The following is an 18975-nucleotide window of genomic DNA, read 5'->3' as shown; positions in this document are numbered from 1 at the left end:
TTTGGCATATGTGGAATATACATACACACACACACATATATATACATACATATATATATATATACACACACACACATATATGTGTGTGTCTGTGTGTGTGTGTGTGTGTATTTAAATATGGGTTGAAATGCCATTAAGCAGTTATAATAGAGCTACAAGTGAAGAAAGGCAAGGTAAGATTAGATTCTATATTAACAATAGTAGCCTAAATTAAGAGGTAAAATGAAACTTCCCTGAGAATGTGACACACACACACAATAAATTTAAGAATGAATTTTCCATGTGTAAGTGGAAAGTACCTCTTGGAGCTCCAGAGTCAAGAAAATGATTTGAATTAAATGAACATATGGCAAGAGGGATAGAGTCAGATTACAGAGCTGGGTAGTTCGCTTTAAGTATCTAATGTCTTTTTTACTTTAATCTAATTTTATTAAAATCAATTGAATAGTATAAAGTAGGGAAATAAGAAGTTGTAGCTTGAACCATGATGATGGCAGTTGAAATAGTTGGTAAGTTGAAGATGCACTGGTTGAGTTGGCAGAGCCCAGTGATTTGATCACACATGGAACATGATATGTGGCAATTGTGAGTCCTGAGTATTGCCTGTGTCTGACAACACAACTAATATACTGAGGAATTCATCTGCAAAGGATTGAGACTTTCATTTTATTTACCTGCAGATAGAAATGCATGTGAGGGGGAAAGAGAGATAGTTCACCTGGTGAAATGACCATTTCATCATGTTCAAGTCCCTGGCCACTATGTGGGAGCATGGAGCAAAGGAGAAACTATGTGAATGATGGACTGATGATGTGGTATCTTGCCTTTTTACTCTTTCTCTGCCTCTCTATTCCTCACCCTCTAGCTCTGAAAATAAATAAATAAATAAATAAGTAAATAAATAAATAAATAAATAAATAGGAGCGAGATGGTGGCACACATGGTTAAGCGTACACATTACGGTGTGAAAGGGTACAGGTTCAAGTCCCTGTCCCCACCTGCAGGGGAAAAGCTTCATGAAGCAGTGCTGTTGATATTCCTCCCCCCATTTCTCTCTCTCTTTCCCCCTCTTTTCCTCCACCATCTCAATTTGTTGCTATCTCTATCCAATAACAAATAAACAAGTAAATTTAACAAAATATACTTTTATCAGTTCTCTTGAGTAAATCTTTTGTTTCTCCTCTAGAGTCCATTCTTCACAATTTATTTTAAAATTTCCATGATTCGATTAAGCTGTGCAGGTGACCCATTTTCATGATGATTTCTATTATTCTCATGAGATATTTTTAATTTGATTAAATATAATTTTCTTCTTATCATTATGAGTTTTAATGTCACCTTGTGACTAAAATTTTTAAAAGTCCATTATGTTAAAGGAAGCCAAAAAAAGTCAGAGTGTGGACAATGGAAAAAATTACTTAAATAAATTACCATGATTGTATCAATGATTTAATGTTAAATGCCTATTTTAGGTCAAAATATTTTTATGAGAATATAACACTTCACATAACACACCACACCATAGACTCTGGAATTAATTCAAGCAAGATTCTAGATCTCTCAATGGCACACTCTTCCTTCCTTCCTTCCTTCCTTCCTTTCTTTCTTTCTTTCTTTTTCTTTCTTTCTTTCTTTCTTTCTTTCTTTCTTTCTTTCTTCTTTCCTCTCCTTTCCTTTTTTTCCCTTTCCTTTCCTTTCCTTTCCTTTCCCCTCTTTATGTGATAACAAAGAGAAATTGAGAAGGAAGAAAAATAGAAAGGAATAGAGAAAGGAAGATAACTTTCTTCCTGCAAGAGGAGACCAGGAACTCCTTGTGTGTGGTGTTGCATGTGCTCAACTATGTATACCAACACATGGCCCCAAAGCAAGATGTTCTATTCACAATTACAAATAATCTCATTGCTGTAGTCTTCCTCAGTCTTAAAAGTTAATGGAGGTATACAGCCTATCGTATACATTCAGTTATCGTGGTAAATTACATCATTTCTAGACATTCTTATTTCCTACGGTAATTTAAGCTTACAAAACCCATCACATCAAAACCTGCATTGAATTTTACTTGTACCAGAAAGATTAGATTTGGCCATGACTTAGTTGAAGTGTATATGGTAGTGAATAGGACTGAGAGAAATTGAGAGAGGAGGGGGAAATAGAAAGGCAGCGAGAAAGACACCTGCAGATCTACTTTGTAGCATGTGACTTGTGCCTCATGCAGGGGAGGAGCCTGGAGGCTCAAACCCAAATCCTTTGTGGGTCCTTGTGCTTCCTACTATGTGAGGTTAGTTGGGTGCACCACTGCCCAGCTCCTGCTACTGTTTTCTTTCTTGCACTAACAAGTGCAATAACAAGTGTGGAATCATACTTTAAATCTCATTGTTGTACTGTTTTTTTCTATTTTGGGTGACTACTAAGAAACTAGAGAATGAAAAAAGGAAAGAAAGAGGATGAGAGAGAGAGACTGATTTTTCAGTCTGTGACAATTTCCTATAAACATTCAATAATTTTTGTTAGACAAACTTTTAGCCCTATCATTTTGCAGAGTGTCTAGTATATAGCCTAATAATAATTATTAGTAGTAAAAAATAAGACTGTCTCAAATATATTAAGATGTTTATATTCTCCAATTTTACTATATTAAACTTTGGACTTTTATGTACTGCTTATTCATTAATGATGTTTTAATGATATAAAATGCACATAGTTGGGATGAGTTCCAGCCTCATCAAATGGCAATCATAAAAAATGCATTAAGAAATAAATTGGTGTGTATATATGCACCATCTTCAAGATTTATTATAATCTGTTATGGTTAAAATATAGAGAAGACATTTGACTATATAGTAGGCTAGTAACTTAGTATTAGCCCACTGCTGAAAGCTCTATGAAGATTTACTTGGTCATCCAACTAATGCCTGGAGCCATCATTTAAGAATCCCCAAAGGATCTGCATATAGAACAACTTCAGTTATCTAATAACTGATTTTCTGGCAATATGCTGCCTCCAGAGTACATAAGACTGAAATATAATAGTAATAAAGTATCATAGAGAAAGACATAAGAAAAGGAAAACAATAAACCACTAGAAGTGTCAAGTAAAGGCCAACGAAACGAAAAAATGGTTCAAAGCCAGGCCTGTCAACAAGAAGAAATACAGGGGCAGACTAAAGAAAAGCCAGAATGAGGATAAAGAAGGTAAATGAGTTAATATTATTATCACATTATTTGTTAATTGGGTTAACTTTGAAAAGTCCCTTTGTTATGGTTTGCTGTACAGTACCCAGTATCTTGTATATAGCTGTGCTATTGGAAGCTTCTAATCTACTTGGTCTAGGCTTTTGAGACAGTCCGCATATCAAATAGGTAGCCTATATATTTAAAAGATTCAGTTTGTCTTTTGAGAAACTTTGAGACATACAATTGATTTCCCCCTCTCATATTAATTAACTACTGATTTATACTATTGATTGTCTTTTTGAACCCTAAGACAGCAGGAACCTCACATCTTCACTATAGAGCCCCTACTTCCCCCAGTCCTGGAACCCTTGGATAGGGCCCACTTTCCCTTATGCATCTCCCAATCCAAACCAAATAATTTTGCATCCGCCGATCACAACCTAACCAAAGCAACGATTGCCATCTCAACATGCTTCACCTCAGACTGTATCCAGAGAGTTCACGTGTGGAATGACAACCCTTCAGCTTCATTACTCGGGTGAGACCTTTCCTTTAATAGTACACTCTAATTTCATCTCAGGTAGTTCACTTTCTAACAAAGTCCCATCACCTAGATATACACCAGTTTCTGTGAGAGAGAGCTTATGTTCACACGTATCCATAAACTACTGCAAAATATATACCTGAAAGCAGGATTACACTAGAGTTTGCAGTGAGTACCTCCCTAACACTTCCTCTCCACTATTCCAAGCTTGGGATCCATGATTGCTCAACAAATTGTTTGGCTTCATATGTTAACTCTCTTTTCAATCACCAGGTTCCAGATGCCACCAGGATGCTGGCTAGGCTTCCCTGGATTGAAGACCCCACCAATGTGTCCTGGAGCTCAGCTTCCCCAGAGACACACCCTACTAGGGAAAGAGAGAGGCAGACTGGGGGTATGGACCCACCAGTCAACGCCCATGTTCAGCGGGGAAGCAATTACAGAAGCCAGACCTTCTACCTTCTGCAACCCTCAACGACCCTGGGTCCATGCTCCCAGAGGGCTAAAGAATGGGAAAGCTACCATGGGAGGGGGTGGGTTATGGGGATTGGGTGTTGGGAATTGTGTGGAGTTGTACCCCTCCTACCTTATGCTTTTGTTCACTAATCCTTTCTTAAATAAAAAAATTTAAAAATAAAAAAATAAATAAATAAATTTAAAAAAAGAAGGTAAATGAGGATAAAGAAAGTAAATGTGTCCACAGTGCAGATATGTTAGCAATATTCCCACCCTCCATCCACCCCAAAATCCTTTAATAATCCTGATATATCTTAGAAGATCAGTGCCTTCTGCTGGGACATTTGGAAACACACACACACACACACACACACAAAACAAAACAGCTAACCTATTCAATAGTAGTGAATGACATAATTTTTAACATGTGACATGCAACATATTTTTCTAATGTATGAATGTCTAATGCAATCACACCTTTCACTAACCCTATAAGGTAGGAACTATAACAGCTATCCGTTATCTATTTGTGAAGAAGAAAGGGATAGAACCCAGAGAAGCTTCATATCTGATTCATATACCCTTATACTATAAAAAGTAGATTATGAGTTCAATTTTGATCGTGGATGCTAAGCTTCAGGTGACATTGGTCAAAAAAATTTTCATATTGGCCAACCATGTACTAGCTACTATCTACATATTTTGGATACACAAATTAAAAAAAAAGTCTTTCTGACATTATAAAGGTCTCCATATTGCATTAACAATTATAAATAATGTTTCTACATTTTCGAATGATGGGTAAGGACTAGGGAAATGGGGAAATGATAGGAAACCAGACTTATATAGGGGAGACCCCAGATGTATCAGGTCAGTCCCCACCCCCACAGTAAGTCAGAGCCCAGCAGTGTTCTCTCTGCTTTCCATAAACGTGAATAGATTAAATGTATTTTAAAATAAAATGTCAGGTGATAATCTCAATAACCATTAGCACCTAAAATAATTTAAAGGTGGTTTTGTAACTAATTCAATATCATATGCTTATAATATTCTGTGGAGAAATATTATATTAATTTGAAAAATATAAAAAATTAAGCAGTGTTTTAATATTTTAGAAATGATTTTCTTTGATTTTTATTCTTTTTTTTTTTATTTAGTTCATTCATTTGTTTTCCTTCCTTATTGCCGCATCTGAGTGAAATCATACAATGTCTTTCTCTGACTTATTTCACTCCTCATAAGCCCACCCATGTTATTGGAAATGGCAAGATTGTATCTATTTTTATAATTGAATAATATTCAATTTTCTTTGGTACTGGTTTGTTTTTTACTTCTAACTAGCAACTCATTTAATTTAGCCAGTTATCGCTTCCATTTGCCTCATTCTCTTTGTCATTCTGACACCATTATCCCATGCATCTGGACTCAAAGCCAGCTGGGAGCCTCCAGTACTGTATGAAAAGTGCTCATGTAACCATTTTTTTTTCCTCCAGGGTTGTCTCTAGGCCTTGGTGCCTGCACTACCAATCCACTGCTCCTGGAGGCTATTTTTTTCTCTTTTGTTGCCTTTGTTGTTTATCATTGTTGTTGTTGTTGTTATTATCATTGTTGTTATTGCTGTCGTTGTTGTTGAATAGGACAGAGAGAAATCGACAGAGGAGGGTAAGACAGAGAAAGGGAGAGAAAGATAAACACCTGCAGACCTGCTTCATGGCCTGTGAAGGGGACCTCCCTGCAGATGGGAAGCTGGCGCTAGAACGGGGATTATTATGTTGGTCCTTGTGCTTTGCGCCATGTGCGCTTAACCCGCTGCGCCACTGCCGGGGTCCCATGATTTTCTTTGATTTTTATAAGGATTTTATTTATTTATTTATAGAAGAGAAATAAAGAGAATCAGAGTTTCACTTTTCTACATGCTCTTGCTTGGGATCTCAGAGCCTCATGCCTGAGAGTCCAATGCTTTATCCACTGAGATCACTTAAAAACGATGTTTTACTAAAAATATTTTAGATCATCTCTCTTAACTAGATAATAGTCAATTCTATGTCTTATAGCATTAAAATCTATTATTTTATAGTGATCACAGCACTAAATTGATGTTCAAAGTTATAAATTGAAGACTGTGATTTAAGTTTATTTCAGTTATCTTGTTAAGAAACTTCAAGGTTAATTATAATTAATATTATGCAGATACAGTAGAATGTTAGATGTCAGTAAACAGGAACACCTATTTCCCTGAGAAGGGACATTCTTCAGTTATATTGACTGATGCTAGAAAGCCAGAAATAAGGCCCATTTACCTAGAGAGGTGAGCATTTTACTTGACTTCATTGAAGTCAAGTAAAATATTGAAGGACATGAGAAATTTAAAATTTGAAATTTAAATATTACTTTTCACATATACCTTAAGTGACTGTACTTTAATCTCTATATTAGAGTTGAATTTAAAACATCCTCACTTGTTGATTTCTCTTTAAAGTATCTTTCTCTCTTTCTTTCCTTCCTTCTTTCTTTTTATCCACAGGGGCTTGTCAGTTCTAGTCAGGCTGACTTTTAAATAGAGAGGGCGTGGAGAGAGTGAGGAGAGAGTGAGAGAGTATGTGTGAGACACATACACAGAGAGAGAGAGAGAGAGAGAGAGATGGAATGAGAACATCACTGAAGCTTTCTTCAATGTGGTAGGAGTCAGGTTCAAACCCGGGTCAGAGCAGGGCAAAGCGGTGCACTACTCAAGTGAGCTATTTTGTTGGCTTTAAACCTACAGTCTTAATTATTCATTGCAGAATGATATCTTCTTAATTTGGCAAGTGTTATTTTTCCTTAAAATTTTCAGCTGGGAGAAGTGTTGACAATAAATATGCACTGTGAATTTTCTAAGTGAATCTCAGCTCCTTACATTTCATGGTATTGTGTTAAAGGAAAGTACAATGTTAAATCGTAACAATTTTAAATAAAATTGTAACAATTTTATTAATAAATTTAATTTATTCATAAGAATAACAAATGAACAGTTGAAAACATCACTGAATTAATGGATATTTTGTTTTTATTTGTTTTTTTTTGTAAAGATAAATACATCTTTACAAATATAACTTGGCTAAATCATAAAAAATGTAGCAAATTTTGTAGCATGGAAGTACGTTTGAGACAAAGAAGGCAAATAGATGAAATGAGCTTTAGAATATTTATACAGTTGACAGTATGATTATCATCGTTCCAAAGAGCTTATAGTCAACTCTATGAACTAAAGTATCTTGCTCTATTTTGAAATACTAATACCAGAAAGAGTACTAACAGTTTTATAGAGTGTGACAACAAAAGACAGTTCTGTTGCTTTTAGAAGCACATTTTATTATAACATAGACATCTATAAGTAATTCTATCCTTATCTTGTAGCCTCCAAACATAGATGTAGATAATGTAGATACAAAAATGAAACAACTACTAATAATTTCAAGCAATAAAAATATGACAGCGATATAGAAGCCCATAATCCCTTTGTATCAAGCAGAAACATTTGCATAATTCTGATAGCTTCCAAAGAGTTACCAATTTTCAGCATTTTAATAATTCAGCGAAATAATAAAAATCAGGACACAATCCAAATATTCTAATTCCCAAGCCCAGTGTTCTTTTTCTTTCAGTCACACACTGAATCAGATGGGTAAACTGAATTAGTGAACACTACTGGAGGAATATGTCAAGCATCTAACCAATTTAAAGAACTGAGATGGCCTCTGTGAAGGCTTAATTAAAAATCAGGCAACATAGCCAAAAAGAAAGCACACATCCAACTGTACCCTCATCCCTCAACAAATGTGTGTCTTCATGGTTCAGCTATAATTTCACCCAATTAAGTCTAACAATTTTGCTGTCTTTATCTTCCCTCACCATTTTCTCTGCCACTTCAAAAAAAAAAAAATGTACCTCTGCCTTGCCCAGAATAACTCAACATGTTCTCTATTATCTCAGGAGTACTGTATACTGAATATCTATTCACCATCTGTTTCCCTTATTTTAATGCTTATTATTCAATAGGTAATTTGTCTTTTAATTTGCTATGACTTCTAAAACAAAGAACCACAAGATGAGGTCATACTGCAACATAGTGACTCCCAAAGCAATATTAATGGTGTCCTTATTTTTCAAAAAAAAAGGAAATTTGAACAGAGATACACATATCTGTAACAAAACTGCTTTCAAGTAAGGTCACATTTCAAGGTTCAACTTTGAGGAACTTTTCAAATTGAAAGATCACCACCATCTTGGAAATACAAAGAGAGCAATCTTTATTAAAAAACAATATGAAGAGTCCTGATGCCAGTAAAAATGTAAATACATGGGACCAGGTGGTGGCACACCTGGCTAAGCGCACACACTATAATGTGCAAGCACCCAGGTGCAAGCTCTTGGTCCTCACCTGCTTCACTGTGTTAAGCGCACATAGTTCAAAGTTCAGGGATCCTGGGTCAAGGCCCTACTCCCCACCTGAAGGGGGCGGGATGCTTTGCAAGTTTGAAGCAAGTCTGCAGGTATCTATCTTTCTCTCTCCCCCTCTCTGTCTTCCCTTTCTCAACTTCTCTGTCCTATCCAACAACAACAACAATAACAATAGCGACAACAATGGAAAAAAGATGACTGCCAGGAGCAGTGGAATCTTAGTGTAGGCACCAAGCCCCACAACAACTCTGGAAGCAAAAAAAAAAAAAAATACTCCTATGTTTTGTATTTTTTATATTCTTTGTGCATTCTTTTCTCTTTCATTTTTTTAAATTTGTTATTTATTTTATTTTTCTGGCAAGGAGTTCCATACCTGCAGGCATGACCCCACTGATTCTGAAAGGCTATTTTTAAAACAGATCTTGTCTTGTTGTTTTGAAAAAGATACAGAGGGTTAGGAACAGATAGACCTGAGTGCTGCAGCTTAGATCTGGTTGGTGGTGGTACAGGCACTTTGGAGTCTCATGAATGATAGTCTTTTTGTATAACAATTATTTTATCTCCCTTGCCTTTAATTTTGTTACTACTCCCTGCTCACTCAGTGTTGATTTCACATTTTTTAGGTACTTCTGTGCCTATTAAAGCTGAGCGCAGCTCATCTCATCAGCTAGTGTAAGTCTTCACTTGATTAAAATCACCTGCCTTAGACATTTTCCATACCAGCTTTGTCTGTCTTTGAAAAGCGGTTCAGTTTTTCCTCTGGCTTCATGAGCAAATCTTCATGTTTTATTTGTTTGTTTGTTTTCTTTGTTTGTTTGCCTGCTTGCTCTGTCCTCTTCTATTAATTTTTACTTTACTGTAGGTCAAAATAATCTTTAAGATATAGTTGATTTTTACACCACCGAATTATGTTTTCTGTGCCTTCTTAAATCACAAGTGTTTCTACTTGTACTTGATGGAGACATGACTATTCTCAGCTGTCTTTAGTGCAGTGGAGTTTTGCCTCAGCTTTTCATTTCCAGTATTTTTTTCCCCAGAATTAATTGATTTCCTAAAATGGATAAAAGTGATCCTTACAGAACTGGAAACATGAAGACTGGGCAGAGCTACAGAGCTCACCCTCTCTTCAGTTTTCGCCTATATGTCAGCCTGCCTGGTGATGTGCAGTGATCCTGGCATCTCTGGAATCCAGTTCTGTTTCTTGAGCTCTGGGAGAAGCTCAAACTGTATTTGGATATCCAGTCCCTGTGAGACTGAAAAAATAACCAGCTTCAGAAGGTTAAGGTGGGGCACTGAAAGTGTCCCTTTACTTGTTTTCCCTGTCAGGGATATTGCCCTGCACTGCATTTTTCTAAGCCTGGGAAACTGTTTTTTTTTTTTTTTTTTCACTGGTCTTCCCAGTTAATTTTTTTATAGTTCTGGGAGTAAATACAGCACCTGGTTTCCCAGCTTATCTAGAAACTAAAGTATTGCACTCCTCTCAATTTGAATTTTGTTTCCTTTGCTCTGTTTCTAGTCCCTTATATAATATTTTGTATATAAAGGTCCTTTAAAATTGTTATTGATTCAATGAATAAATCAAAAAAGAGTTGATGTCTTATATAAAAACAAGATCATTATTTCCGTCAGACTGTACAACATAAAATACTGTAAATTCTTCTGCTGCACATTTCAGTATTCAGTCATGCTTGTGTTCTCACACACACAATTAGTACTTCTTTCAAACATATACACAACTGAACTTTCCCTTTACTGAGAAGTTTTTGAGTTCAAAAATTATGTGATTATTTCACTCATAATTCATATTATATAAAGTATATTGAATTCTGTAAAATTTTATTTTATTTATTTTTTTGTAAGACATGACCTCTGAAGTACTGAAGTGCCAAGTCTCTTACTAAGTTCATATTTTGAAGTTCACAGGCTCTGTTTGTTTTCTATCTACAATCACTATTTCTAGTTGATCCTATATAAGTATAAAACAAATCTAAACATACATACAGTATATATAATAATGACTCCAAAATTTGTATATACAATTTGGCCCAACCACCACTGAACTCTTATTTTTTTTTTTAATTTATTTATTTATTAAGAAAGGAGACATTAACAAAATCATAGGATGGGAGGGTACTACTCCACACAATTTCCTCCACCCAATCTCCATATACCATGCCTTCCCCAATAGCTCTCTCTATCCCAATAGCTTCTTCCCCAATAGCTCCCATTCTCTATCCCTCTGGGAGCATGGACCCAGGGTCATTGTGGGTTGCAGAAGGTGGGAGGTCTGGCTTCTGTAATTGCTTCCCCACTGAACATGGGTGTTGACTGGTCCATCCATACTCCCAGTCTGCCTCTCTCTTTCCCTAGTAGGGTGGGTCTCTGGGGAAGCTGAGCTCCAGGACACATTGGTGGGATCTTCAGTCCAGGGAAGCCTGGCCAGCATCCTGATGGCATCTGGAACCTGGTGGCTGAAAAGAGAGTTAACATACAAAGCCAAAAAAATTGTTGAGCAATCATGGACCCAAAGCTTGGAATAGTGGAGATGAAGTGTTGGGGGGGTGTCGTATGCTTTACATTGGTTTGTTCTAGCCCTCCCCCGCCAAGAGAATTGGATCAGTCCTATTAATTTCGCGGGCCTGCTTGGCCCCGCCCCAAGGAACCCCGAGAGAGGGTTCCTGAGTCCGAGAGTTCGACAGTGCCAGAGTTGAAGAGTTCCTGAGTTCCTGAGTTCGAGAGTGCGAGAGTTTCTGAGTTCGAGAGTAAGGGAGAGGGTTCCTGAGTTCTAGAGAAAAAGAAAGAGTGCTTGCGCCACCGCAAAGAGACAGCTGAGCTTTGTTTGGTGATTAGTTTGTCTTAGTTTGTGAATCATTGTTCCTGAATAAAGAAATACAGCTTCCCTGCCCAGTCGTTGTCTCCGCGTCTCTGTTACCCGCCGTGAAGCAAGCCAGCCCGGCAAGAGCCTACGAATTTTAACAACAGGGGGGTACTCACTGCAAACTCTAGTGTACTTCTGCTTTCAGGTATATATTTGCCTGTGAACATATGCTCTATTTCCTGGAACCTGGTCTATATCTAGGTTTTGGGACTTTGTTAGGAAGTGAACCACCTGGAATAGAATTAGAGAATACTATGAAAGGAAAGGTCTCACCCCAGTGATGAAGCTGAAGGGTGGTTGTTCCACACGTGAAGTCTCTGGACACAGCCTGAAGTGAAGCATGCTGGGGTGGCACTCGTTGTGTTGATTAGGTTGCGATCAGCGGATGCAGTATTATTTGATAAGAATTGGGAGAAGCATATGGGAAAGTGGGCCCTACCCTAGGGTCCCAGGATTGGGGGAAGTTTAGGCTCTATAGTGGAAATGTGAGGTTCCTGCTGTCTTAGGGTTCAAGAAACAATGGATAGTTACTGTTATTATCACATTATTTGGTAATTGGGTTAGCTTTGAAAATTCCTTTTGTTAGACATACAATCAATTTTTCTCCCTCTCATATTAATTAAATAGTAATTTATATTACTACAATTTAATAGGTGTGTATATAAACACCATTCCCATCAACAAGAGATTGTGTCCCATCCTACCCACCCGCCCTCACCCCTACCTCCTGCCCGCCCAGGAAGCCTCATGTCCACCCTCCCGCTCACCACAGGGTTTTTACTTTGATGCCCTACTTTCAATTTAGTCAGATCTGAGTAAATCTGAGTGCCCACTTGATATTTCCAGGTAACCATTTGGTGCACATTAAAATATTATACATGTCAAAAAAATGTTACCCATCTGAAAGTTCCAAAACTTTTCCAACCTAGTGAATTTTTAGATTCAGATTTATCAGTTATTTCTTGAATCCTTACTTAATTTCACAGACCATATTTTGTTAGTCAACAAGCTTTAAAAATAAATTCCAAATCTGTCTACTTCTGAAATTCTCAACTATGCTACGCTTCTCCAAGATAACACTTTTACCTAGATTACCACAATTCTTCCCTATTTTTGGCCTTCTTTATTTCCTAATTTCTACCTTAATGATGTCAGTTCTTTGAATAAAAAGCACAAATAATTTTAACTTGTACGTTTTTTTTTTTGTCTCCAGGGTTATTGTTGGGACTCAGTGCCTGCACTACAAATCCACTGCTTCTGGAGGCTATTTTTTCCCTTGCATTGCCCTTGTTTATTGTTGTTGTTGTTGTTGTTGTTGTTGTTATTGCTGTTGGATAGGACAGAGAGAAATCAAGAGAGGACAGAAAACAGAGAAGGGGAGAGAAAGATAGATACCTGAAGACCTGCTTCACCACTTGTGAAGCGACACCCCGCCACCCCCCAACCCGGTGGGGAGTGGGGGCCTTAAACCAGCATCCTTATGCTAGTCCTTGTGCTTTGTACCACATGTGCTTAACCCACTGTTCTACTGCCTGACTCCCACATTTCAACTCTTAACACAAGGTATATAAGATTGCACCTGATCTAGTCCTTGTCTTATCCTCACTGAATTCGTGTCCTTTCATTCTCTTCCCTGTTTCAGTCTACTTTAGTCATAAGGATCTTTGCTGCTATTGCCTTTGTTGCTTTTTATACTATGAGGTTCATTTCCATTTCAGTATTTTACAGACTGTTTTCCAGAAATACAAGATTCCTGTACCTTTACTTTAATCACGCTTGCATTGTGTGAATGATAGATCTATTTTCACTTCTTTATATATAGTTCATTTGGTGTGCCTGAATAGCTCCTTGTAATATTCTGTTTATTCCTAGAGCTAGTTTATCAAATATGTAGTATTTTGTAATATATATGTGTGTGCATTTGTGTGTGTTTGTACACACATGTATTTTTCTATACAATGGAAAATTAATGTCATAATAGCATGATTGTGTTAATAATATAGCGCTTATTGTTGCATCTGTGGCTTTTGTCTGTACACCAGTTTTTGTCTATTATAGACAATGACAGAAACAGACAAAAAGAGGGAAAGATACTACAATACTGAAGCTTACTCCAGTATAGTGAGGGCCTGGCTTGAACCAGGCCCAAGTGTTGGACAAAGCAGGTGTACTACCCAGGTGAGCCATTTTGTTGGCCAGGAAATGTAGATTTTTATGACCCTAGAGGTGAAAACAACTCCTATCACATATATGACATTCACTTATTCACTATTCACTCAGTTCTCAGAAAAATTGAAAATAACAAATTTACAAGAAAAAAATCATCTCATGGCAGGAAACATAGCACATTGGTATCTTACCAGACAGTGTCTTTCTCATAAAAATTAAATAAATCTTTTATAAAAATCTTCTCAACTTCAGTATTAATCAAGCTTTCATATCTGAAATTATGACATATATAAACATTTTTAAATTTTAATTTTTAATTAATTTATTTATAAAATAGAAACACTGACAAAACCATAGGATAAGAGGGGTACAATTTCTACCACCAGAGCTCCATATCCCATCCTCTCCTGATAGCTTTCCTATTCTTTAACCCTGTGGAGTATGGACTATGGGTCATTATGGGGTGCAGAAGAAGGAAAGTCTAGCTTCTGTAATTGCTTCCCCACTGAACATGGGTGTTGACAGGTCGATCCATATTCCTAGCCTGTCTCTCTCTAGGTAAACATTTTTATGTATCAAATTAGTAATAGCAATGGTATACTCAATGCTGGTAAATGTTTTCTGATGTGGGAGTTCAAGATAGAATACTAGACATTTCATCTTTAGAAATATTTATATATTTATACCTTTGTACATAGTCATTTTATATGTAACATTATATCATGAGAAATGAGAATATAATAAAGTACAGACACAGATCAATTAGCATATTAATTCTTTTTTTTCCTCTGTATTGCCACCAAGGTTATTGCTGGGGCTCAATGCCTATACTTCAAATTCAACTGCCCAGAAACCATTTTTTTTCCTTTTTATTTTATTGATAGTACATAGAGAAATTGAATGATGAAAAAGAGAAGGAGAGAGAGAGAGAGCTGAAGAGAAAGAGACACCTGCATTCCTGCCTCATTGTTCATGTAGTGTCCCTCATGCAGTTGGGGAATGGGGGCTTGAACTTAGTTAGGTCCTTGTCGATGTTAACATGCATACTTAATCAGTGCACTGCCACCAGACCCCTAATTCAGTACTTTTAATTCTAGTCATAAAAACTTGAAACAAATTCTGTATCTAAAAGAAACTAAAGAATTTCAATTATACTATTGTAGGCAACAAAAACCTATACTGTGTTTACTTAATCAAATAGAAATTTATTTTTCTGAATTAACTAAAGAGCTAATGATAAATAGCTCAACAATCCTATATGGACCCAGAGTTAATTGTATGTTGCAGCACGTCTTTCCTTAGCATCTCAGCTACTGTGCTTGAGTTAAGACTATATCTTTCTGTCAGGAAAGCAATGTTCTTCTGCATTACTTTGACTATTCAGAATTCTGTTGAATGTGCTTCAAGAATTTCTGTGAGACACTAAAGTTCTTCCAGCATTTGTAGGCTATGTGTATATTTCATTGAAAACCTCAATATCTACTCTTAGGTAAAAGGACATTTCCCTTTGTAGATAGAAGAAGATTCTGGAATGTATACAGATAATGACTTAGATATTCCCTTCAGAATCTATATTTATGGGACTAGGCTGGTGAAGGAAGAAGAATTAGGATTTTTGTTTGAATTGTGTTTCCGTCATAATAGAGGTTAGAGTTCATCCAACAGGGAACTGTGGAACTGTCATAATCCCTCCATGTTGTGTCATCTCTAGGCAAGGAGCTGGTATTTTGAACTCTGCTTTAAGCATGTAGACTGCCTCAGAGAGAGGTTTGCTAGATAAAGATGGTTCTTGGGGGAGTCAGGTGGTAGCGCAGCCAGTTAAATGCATGTGGTGCAAAGCACAAGGACCAGGGGAAGGATCCCTATTCTTGCCCTGGGATCCCCACCCAAAGGGGAGTCCCTTCACAGGCGGTAAAGCAGGACTGCAAGTGTCTTTCTCTTCCCCTTTCTGTCTTCCTCTCCTCTCTCGATTTCTCTCTATCCTATCTAACAACAAAGACATCAATAATAACTACAACAATAAAACAACAAGGGAAACAAAAGGGAATAAATAAATAAATAAATACTAACAAAAAAAACTAAAAAAAAAAAAAAAGATGAATCTTGGGCTCAAGATATCAGAAAGGAACATAACTGAGAGCAGTCAGTCATGTCCAGAGACAGGAAGCTGTGTGCTGATTGATTTCTAGATGATTTAGACAGAGTACAACAGGTTCTACTACTTAGCTAAGTAAAATATGAATATGCATATGAGGATATGCAGGCATTAAAGACTTTGTTTTTGGGAGTCTGGCAGTAGAGCAGCAGGTTAAGTGCATGTGGTGCAAGGATGGGCATAAAGATCTGGATTCCTAGTTCCTGGCTTCCTATCTGCAGGGGAGTAGCTTTGCAGGCTGTGAAGCAGGTCCACAGGTATCTTTCTCTCCCTCTCTCTGTCTTCCTCTCCTCTCTCCATTTCTCTCTGTCCTATCTAACAATAATGACATCAGTAACAACCACAACAACAATAACTACAACAACAATAAAAAAACAATAAGGGCAACAAAAGGGAAAATAAATAAATAAATAAATATTAAAAAATTTTAAAGGAATTTAAAAAAACATTGTTTTTGGTGAAAGCTCAAATAAACAACCTTACTGCACACCTTAAGGACTTAGAGGAAGAGGAACAAAGGAACCCTAAAACAACCAGAAGGAAGGAAATCACTAAAATTAGAGCAGAAATAAGCAACATTGAAAATAAGAGAACCATACAAAAGATCAATGAAGCCAAATGTTGGTTCTTTGAAAAATTAAACAAGATTGACAAACCCCTAGACAGACTCACTAAAAAATTGGGGGGGGAGGGAGAAGACTTCAAAACGAATTCTACAAAACCTTCAGGAAACAGTTAATATCTATACTTCTAAAGCTCTTCCACAAGATCGAAGAAACAGGAACACTTCCACCTTCTATGAAGCCAACATCACCCTGATACTGGAATTTTTAATGGAATGAAGAAATGTACATGAAAAGTTTAAAAAAAAATCTGTGGAACTCTATGTGGTTTGATTAAAGATGTGCATTATTGATCTGGGAGGAGGCACAGTGAATAAAGTTTTGAACTCTCAAGCCTGAGGTTCCAAGTTCAGTCCTGGTATGGCATATCAAGGTAGGGTTCTGATCCTCTATTTCTCTCCCCCTCTCTGGATCTCTCTATCTCCCTCTCTCTTTCTCTCTCAATAGTAAATAAATAAATATTTTTAAATGTGTGTTAGGTTTGCATGTCTGTATATTTAGAACTTTCTTCATATACACATACTGAAATCTCTGATATTAGGCACTACTTATCTATATTTAACTATAGCGATGGGATTTACAGAGATTAGGACTTTCTCATAAAAGTGACTATCGTACATTTGTTCATTTTTGTTGTGTTTCATTATCTCCCGAGCGGCTTTATGGGTTCTGTGTCTTTACAATATATAGTTTCTGTTTTCATTATTTTTCATGAAGAAAGAAACATTAAAAGTTTAATATAAGGGAGTCGGGTGGTAAAGCAGCAGGTTTAGCGCACGTGGCACAAAGCAAGGACCAGCTAAGAATCCCAGTTAGCTTTTGGCTCCCCACCTGCAGGGGGGGTCCCTTCACAGGCGGTGAAGCAGGTCTGCAGGTGTCTATCTTTCTCTTCCCCTCTCTGTCTTCCCCTCCTCTCCCCATTTCTCTATGTCCTATCCAACAACGATGACATCAATAACAACAACAATAATAATTACAACAATAAAACAACAAGGGCAACAAAAGGGAACAAATAAATATTTTTTTAAAATTTAAAAAGTTTATTATATTATACATTCTGTAATATATAATCAGATTATTTTGGCATCTTTCTTTGTTACTATAGACTTCCTCCTACCTCAATATTAAATAGAATATTATTTTTACAGTGCAGTTAAAATTGAATATATACTTATTTTACTTGCCTGGGCCTTCTTTGGTATGGCAGCTTGACATTGTTTGTTCATACTGGTAAAAATTGTTGATCTCCTAAAATTATTTAACAGACAAGCAAAAAAAAAATCATCTGGAGTAACCATATACATTTATTATTTTCTTTGACTGAATCATGACTGCATTGTGCATATTTCAATGTCTTCCTAGCCCTAGTAAACTTGTGTTTATACTTTCTGATTATATAAGTATTCTAAATGTTAATATGTTTCCATAATATTGACCTTATAGCATATTTTATCTGTTGAGAAAAACAAACAAAAACTTCATCATGGTTTTGTTCTAAAAGACCATTTTTATTTAAAAACATGAAGTATTCTGATTTATAGTGTTATTCTTCCAATTCTTCTTAATCTACTTACAAAAATTTACTCTTTATTTAGATTATGTATTTCTGATACCCTCTCTGGCAAACCTTGATGTGAGATATGTGTGCTAAATTTTTAATGTATTGCTTAGTAACCCATGTTTATGCATTGCAGAAAGATAGGAAGACAATAAATAGGTCTTATACTCTAACCATTTAAATTACTTTATAAACTGCAAGAACTATTCATCAATTATTTAAATTTTTGAGTGAATTTATATTAGAATTAGCTTTGCCTTCAAGATTTAGAAAAATATAGAGTGACTCAAACAAGTTATATATATATATATATATATATATATATATATATATATATATATATATATACTTATATCCATTCTAAAGAAATTATAAGGCAAGCTGATAAGGAATTCAGTTATCTTTCATTATTCTAATCTTGGAAACATCATGCGGCAGTATATGATGAGTTGAGTCAAGTTTTTTTCTACTTATCAGGCAGTAGACATAAGATGGAATTCTTATAAAGAAAATGCTATTTTTCTTTTAAAATTATTTAAACTAAGATGATACAAGTGCATGAAATGAATATATAATTAATAAATAGCTGTAAGGAACTTAACTTTCACTTATATTAAGAGATACAATCTGTCATAGCCCGGGGGCAGATGGTGGTGCACCCAGTAGAGTGCATGTGCTATGGTGTGCAAGAATCCTGGTCCAATTCCCAGGTCCCCGCTTTCAGGGTGAGAAGTTTCACAAGTACTGAAGCAGTAAAGCAGTGCTACAGGTCTCTTCTAACCCGTTCTCCCTTTTATTTCAAGTTCTTTCATTGCTATCCAAAACTAAATTAATAAATAAATTATATATATCATAGATCTCAAGGTCTATTAGTAGAAATTTTAATATTTTTTAAAAATTTTATTCATTTAATTTGATAGAACAGAGAGAAATTGACAGGAGAGGGAAAGAGGGAGAGTGAGAGAAAAAGACAGAGAA

Source organism: Erinaceus europaeus, chromosome 2, assembly GCF_950295315.1.
Source record: "Erinaceus europaeus chromosome 2, mEriEur2.1, whole genome shotgun sequence".
NCBI classification, from domain to species: Eukaryota; Metazoa; Chordata; class Mammalia; order Eulipotyphla; family Erinaceidae; genus Erinaceus; species Erinaceus europaeus.
The sequence above is the reverse complement of the archived record's forward strand: the minus strand, read 5'-3'. Positions refer to the sequence as shown.